The 7,625-nt window shown below is 35.1% G+C and overlaps 1 long non-coding RNA gene across 1 annotated transcript; it reads right to left on the bottom strand.

The window, feature by feature from the left end:
* Window positions 1-3,051: 3,051 nt before the first annotated feature.
* Window positions 3,052-5,042, bottom strand: LOC110228971. The gene is made up of 3 exons (XR_002332482.1): window positions 4,706-5,042; window positions 4,095-4,168; window positions 3,052-3,495 (listed from the first exon to the last, which is right to left on the bottom strand). It is a non-coding gene; the product is annotated as an uncharacterized LOC110228971 (long non-coding RNA).
* Between the last annotated feature and the right edge of the window lie 2,583 nt (window positions 5,043-7,625).

The raw sequence follows: 7,625 nt of genomic DNA on the forward strand, positions 1-7,625 counted from the left end.
TACGAATGATAGGAGAATCAGCGTGATCCCTCAACTCATTCCATAAAACCTTGCGTTCTTCCGCAAAATTCGACGCATACACAAAAGAGCAAAAAAATTCATCCTCTTGGTCCTCCAATTTTACAGAACATGTTATTAGTTGACCACTTTTGTAGAAAGGACTTAGACGTACACTACCTCTCCAAACTACCCAGAGACGACCACGTCTGTTGTATTCATAATTTGTCAACACCGTCCAATCATTGAACAACTGACTTCCCAACCGAAACGCGTTTCTCTCCTTTACTCTTGTTTCTATCAAACAACCAAACTTGAAATTCTGATCAGTTACCCATTTCTTAATAACGGAATGTTTTGATGATTTGTTGAGGCCGCGAACATTCCAAAAGAAACCCGACATTAAAGATGTTTGGGAGGGATCCTTTTACTCTGATCTCTAGTTCGATCCCTAGTAGATTGAGTAGAAGGGTTTGATACGATTTTGTGAGCTGTTTTTGATTCTCGGGGAAGTGAAGGACGCAACGAGAGCTCTGCCTTACTCCCCTTAGGCTTTATTGGACCTGGAGCTTCTTTAGTTACCACAAGAGACGCCTCCGGTTGTGAGTCCTTATTTTCCATAAGCTCTGCAGCTTTGTTATTTCCATCATTCTTAGTTTCTTCGCCTGATTCCTCTTCTCCACTAAGAGCAGAGTAAGAGTTAGATAAAATAGAAACCTCACCAAATTTAAGCCCCTCTTGTCTCTTTCCCGGACTGCGACCGTGTTTTGGTGTTATCCAGCCCTGTTCCTGCTCCTTATCTTTTTCCTCCATACTTGTCTCTTCGACAACAGCAGCTGCCTTTGGACTATCACTACTTTTATCAGCAACTAAAAGGGCCTTATTGACTGATTCTACCATGAGTGCTGCTTCTGTAGGTTGGTGATCTTGCATATTCTTAGCCACAGCTGTTAGACAGGTCGTTTGTAAATGTCCCCATTTGAGACAGCAGCTACATCTTGGAGGAAGCCAAGGGTATGAGTATTTTATCACGACATCCAATTCTCCTTCTTCTTCACTTGTGAATATATACTCCTTTGGTAATTCCTTAGTCAGATCCGCTTCAACCAAGATTTGTGCTTCGTCAAAACTAACACACGTGTCCGTTTTCGGATGGAGTCGTTTAGGCTCGCCTACTGCGCTAGATAAGAACTCCAGACCCTTATCTGTGAACAAAGTTGGCGGGACATTTGTTAAAGTCACCCAAAGTGGGATAGATTTCATAGCTGGTTGTGCCTCCTCTTCATATGGAGTCCATTTCGAGATGATCATTGGAATATCCATGATGTTCCACATCCCTCTATTCAGCACTCTCCTTCGCATTACCTCATTTCTAACTCGAAATTTGACCGTGTTATCGTTTACTTCATAGACATCAATCAAAGAAGACCTATCCCCCATTCGCCAGATTTTATTCACGATCATGTGAATTTTCCCGACGTGTGGCGCTTTTGTATTGAGGAACTTTCCGATCAAGAAATCTTCCCATAATGGTTTTCCTGCAAACACCTCTCTTGGTACTACAACTTTCTCTTGCCCCTCCACTTCTGAAACCACGAACTTTTGTTTGGTGAAAACATGTTTTTGAGCGACACTAACCCAAGATCTCTTCTCGTTTTTGCCAGTAGCCACTGGGATCGACGATGATACTTCCTGGTTAACGACTTCCAGCTGATTTGAATTATTTTCCTTCGACTTTCCCATAGAACTTTCTGATACCACCTCCTCAAACCTTTGCAAACCCTCGTTTCCCTCTGTTCGACCAACTGCAACCACTGGAGACACTCCTCCACTGATCTCCGGCGCCGGATCTTCCTCAAATCGACGCGAAGAAGCCGCCGACGGCGACATACGTGCTTCAAACGCCAAAAACCCTAATCGCCTATAGGTTCGCCCTCCACGTCAGCAATTTGTCTCTCAATGTAATGATTTCTACCAAACTTTTCCAAGTAGTGATTTATCAACGATTATTAGTACAAACTAATAAGATTACATGTCTTAATCCTAAGAACTATACTTTTATATACACAAAAGGATTATTTATTGTGTACTAAAAGTATCAATGAATGATCATTTATTGCGGTTATACCGTTCTTATTATTTTTCCACACTTGTCATTATACCATACCTACTACACTCTCACAATAAGACATGATATAGATGAGAAGCTATTTTCACGTACAGTGTGCGATGTTGAGAGTATTATATCCTGATATTTCATTGTTTCAAAAATTAGTAGTATGAAAGGTCATACTGGTTTTTGAAATGAAATTAACTCACTTATATTTGATTAGTTAAAAACAGAACTATAATGAATACTAAAATACTTTTTTTTTTCTGCATTGAGATTATACAGTTTCTCTTGTTGAGAGTATGATACTAATGAATTTGATTAGTAGTCTCTCACTTCAATAGTAAGAGGTATCGATTTTTTTTGGGTTAAAATTATAATTATATTGTTACGAATCGAATTAAATTTAAATCATATAAGCGGTCAAATTAGTATTTAAATAAAAAATTAGTAATTTATAATCGGTTAGTTGAAAACAAAATTATAATTGAATTAAAAGCGGCCGGTATTCCAATGATCAATGTTTGTTTGTTTGTCCTTAATTGGCCTGAAAATAATAAAACTATTTTATGGTAATAATGATTGGTCATTGAGTAAATTTCCTTTTCCTAAAGGGGAAAGACAAAAGGAGACCTTTGTGGCGGAGAATATAAAATCTACTATACATTTTTGCAGCAGTTTTTGGGGTACCTAATCGGGTCGGATATTTTTAAATTTTGACCCGACTCATGACCCGCAAATTTTGATTACGGATCCATAAAATGAGACTTCCCAAAAATAATTGCAAGAATCTCGGGGAAATATTATCGTTTTCCACTTTTGCAACTTCCCAATTAATTGAGACTTTCCTAAAAAAACTATCTGTGGTAGTCCGCAAATCTTGAGTTTGAATTTTCCTTAATTTTCGTCAATCGTTAATAGTATATCTTTTTGGCAAAATTTCCCTACAAAAATGGAAACCACATTAACAATTGCGCTTTAATTTTGTTTAGATTTGTAAACTAACAACAAGCATATTCTCAAGATATTCAAATATCAGAATATTGCCTAAACCAAAACATCTAGAACATTCTATTAACAAGAATATTGTTTTTGTTATATAATGATTTCGAATCTTCCCTTAAACATGCATGGATCATTCTAATTTTTGATTCGTATCTATGATTTTTCGGCTTGCTCTCCAATATATCCTGAAACCGACGCTACCAAAACCTTAGCCTAAGAATCTCCTCTATAAATAACCATCTCCTACCCAACAATTCCCACAGCCACAATTTTCCTCATTATAAACGAGCCCTCTAAATTTTTATCTAGCAAGATATTTCTTTTGCATACTTATAGAGATGTTTTACCTTGCAAGTTTGCATGGCGTGTTTCAATTGAGGATCCTGCATACATGAAAACAATACAAAATGATGGTGAGGAGAAGGAAGATGTAAAAATTACGGAGAAGAAGGTCGACTCAAAGAAGTTGCTTGGTCTTAAGGTCAAGATTGAGGAGTGAATTGGTGTTATGTTTTAGCGTTGACGTTTGCAATTTTATTGGTTTGTTTAGTTTAATTTTCTTTGATTTTTTTTGCAGACATCACACCAGAATCTAGGGTTTTTCACCTTAAGTAATACAGAATTCACCCCATAAGCAATCATTATCATAATCTACACTATGAATATATTAGTTTACCAATTTATTTTCCCTTTCTTTTTGATAAAATAGATTATCACTTTTACTTTTTCAAATTGTTAAGAGGATCATTGATGGTACAACGACTCCAAGCATTATAAGTGATACAATGGATTACCATCTAAATGATAATTTTTTCCAATTGTTGACACTATAATACTTTCATGTTTTGTTCATTTTCTTTTAATTTTTAGAATTCTATTTTCATTATGCTCTCATATAAGATCCAAACAACAATGTTAAATCTATCTCGATGGTTAATGTTAAAGTACTAACTGTTATTATATACCATATGTCTTCACTAACCTTTGTCTGCTCTTGGGAGATAAGCCATTAGTGCCGGTACGTGAGTTAATATGTATATCCGTGGCAGTAATCACCTATAATGCAAAACAATTGTTAGTTTTATATTCAAGTATGACTATATGAATTATGTACCCAAGATGATAATGAACTCTTATATTTATATACTATATCAGTTAGCAAAACCTTATTGTTTCAGATTATTGCATCGTTCGCAGATTTAAAGAACCTAAGTTTATGTTTTTTTTTTCTGCATCACCAAACTTGATCCATGGTTTCACAATCCGAACCATAACTCGATATTAAGAGATGCAACATGTTCTTTCTTGATTTCCTAAATCAATCTAGATCTAGATACAGTTAACTTTGATTTCAATTCGAAGAATTCTATATCTACAAAAAATAAGAAATCGATTCCACGTCTTTTAGCTTTTACACAGAAACCCAATTTCTCGGATCTGGGATCGTCGTAATCGGCAAAGTCTATGAGCTGCTGGTGTTGATCAATCTATTGTGAAACAAAATCGGAGTTCAAGACTTTGAAGGATCGATAAGAAGAAAATTAAGAACCCTAAATTCGAAAATGGAGTCTGAGATGAAGGAGAAGATCTTACCTAGGGATTTAGAAGAAACATGTTTCAAATCGGAGCATGTTCACCGGCCATCTTGTAGATTCGATTACATGATCGGAAAATAAAATAAAAATTGATCATCTGAATCCATCTTGAATTGGCTCGGAGAGAAATCGACAATTTTCTCGATTTGTTGTACCAGCCATCGATTTTTTTTTTCTCGAGTAAACGTTGGTCATTTTTTTGGTCTATTCTAAGTATGTCTTTTCCTTTTAATTTCTTTTACAAAATATTAAAATATAATAAAAATTTTAATCAAATTGGGTTTTGCTGTCTTGGGATATATGGGCTTCGGTTTTGTTTATTGGGTTTGCATTGTTTTAAACTTTGTTTGTTTGTGTGTTTTATTTAGAAACAAATGATGCATCAAAAATTAAATATTTTTAACCCACATATACAATCTATATTATTATTATTATCATAACCTATATATTAGATGCAAATATCCATTTACAAAACTTTGAATTAATATTATGCTTATATATATATTTCTTTAGTATTTTATGATACAATTATAAATTGTTTTTACGGGTTGGTCCAAAAATACACACTAATTAAAAAATATATATATATTACGGAAACTATGTCAAAGCAAACTTTTAAATTGACTCGAATTATATGTCTTTTAAATAGTTATTAAAAAGAAAAATAACAAAATATGTAATTTCACGGGACGGAATTATATGGTGGGACGGGTTTGGGTTGATATTAATATGAGACAGTATACCACGGGTGAAATCCTAGAATTAACAAATAAAAATACAGTTATACAATCTTTAACACTAAACAAAACAAATGCAACTTACAATTTCTACTTTTTAGTTACAACGCATGTGATACGCGATGTACAACAAAAACTATTATATACTACAAATTTATCTATTTATAAAAAAGATTAAAAAAATCAAATAATTAACCCGCGGTGTACCGCGGGTCATATCCTAGTGTGGAAGATAAAAGTAAAACAGAAAAGGAAGTTTTTTTTTTCTTCTTCGTGATCTTATTATATAAAATATAGTTTTCAAAATTAATAACTCATAGGATCGTGACACGTGTCAAATCTACCGATCTTAGATTTTGACACGTGTAAAAAAAAAATTTCCTTTTTAAAATAAAAAAAAAAAAGATAATTGTACGTAATTATAAATTTAAATAATTTTAAAAATGTAAAAAATATTTATAAAAAAGCTAATTATAAAAAAATGTAAATTTAAAAAGTTTTAAAATGTAAAAAGATAACTATAAGGAAATTATACCTATATTTCCATAAGAGATTTTGCCATATAGTAAACAAAAGTTTTGTTTTTAACAAATTAAAAATATAAAAAGAAAAATATATGTATATAAGAAAATAATATGTATATTTTTCACAAAAATTTTATTTATAAGTTACTAACTGTAAAATATAAAGATTTAAATATAGAAAAAGATTAAAAAAAATATACAATCATTTATTAATCGTATAAGAAAAAGGATAAACAAATAGATTGTTTCATATTTTTCACCAAGCAGACTTATTTCTTCAGAAACACCACCATTGTGGATGTCGGATTCACACACTCAAGTATTTTTATTAGTAGGAAAGATTATTCTTGAGGGACAAAAAATAAGAACGTAAAAGGCTTATGAATTGCTACAAAAATTGCTATCGTATTTCTTGCTCAAGAGAGAGATCTCTTTTACATGGCCATTGGCCTCTATACTTATACATAGAAAAATGACATTTAAATGGCTAATTAAGTACAATTATTCTCTCTTAAATGTGTCCGTTTTGATTCTTTGATTTTAATGCTCAACGTTTGAATTTGAGTTGACTCTGGTCTTTATGGGCCTCGCCTTTTGGCCCAAGTGTCCTTGAACCGACTTACCTGTGTCTTCTACACCGAACTCATCTCGAAGCGCAATCACTTCGGATTCTCGAAGTGGTGATAACCACTTCGACCGTTCCTTCGGCTCACGGGTCCAATGGGCTTTATCCTTTATGGGCCATTATCTTGTCTTCGTGGCAATCTTTGGTTGGTCTCGGACTTCTGGTGCGGGATCCGACACCAACAATTAGCCCCCCAAGTTCTTCGAAGTGCTATTCCAATTCGGAGGACTTTAAATGCTTTAATGACCAAAGATTGCGTTCCGAGGAATCTTCTGATTTCTTCCCGCCAAGATCCCATCAGCCCTTTAATTTCGGCGCTACCCGTATTTAGTCGCGTGACATCTGTCACCATTATGACCGTATCTTAATTATTTTCTATTAAAGCGGGAAACATTTCCACTTCCCCCACGATTCCCAAGGCGGTTTCATCATTATCACTTAGCTTTCGTGAGGTAACTTCTTTCATCATTACTTTTACTCTTACGCTTTAATCGAAAACTTTCTCTTCTCTTTCTTCGCCGATTTTCTCTTTGCCGGATTTTAAATTTCTCATATTCTCCGATGACTTCTGATTCCGAAAGACCCGAGTCTCCATCCTTTGAAGGTGGCTCCAGTAATGACGAATGCACTCATCCTAACGACATAGCTGGTCCACACTACAGATCCACCTGTACCCTTCAATCCTTAGAGCGATTAAAAGGGCTTTGCCAGATTCCCCCTGGAATCATAGCGGAAGCGCAGATAGCCGACCCTACGGAATCCCCGGAAAATCATCGCGACGGCTACTTTTGCGTTTATGAAATCTATTTCAAGGGCTGCGAATTGACCTTCCCTCTTCCTGAAGCCCTGGTTCGATACTTGGCGGCTCTTGAGATCGCTTTACCTCAGCTAACCCCCAATCTTCTCCGAACCATCCTCGGGATCATAACCGTTGCGGCGGAAGCAGACTACATTATTGGGGTCCCCGAGCTGAACGAGCTTCTAAGCGTGAGAAGTTCGTCAAAGAAGACAGGGTACTTCTCAGCGTACCCG

Source organism: Arabidopsis lyrata (assembly GCF_000004255.2).
Source record: "Arabidopsis lyrata subsp. lyrata unplaced genomic scaffold ARALYscaffold_4, whole genome shotgun sequence".
Classification (NCBI taxonomy): Eukaryota; Viridiplantae; Streptophyta; class Magnoliopsida; order Brassicales; family Brassicaceae; genus Arabidopsis; species Arabidopsis lyrata.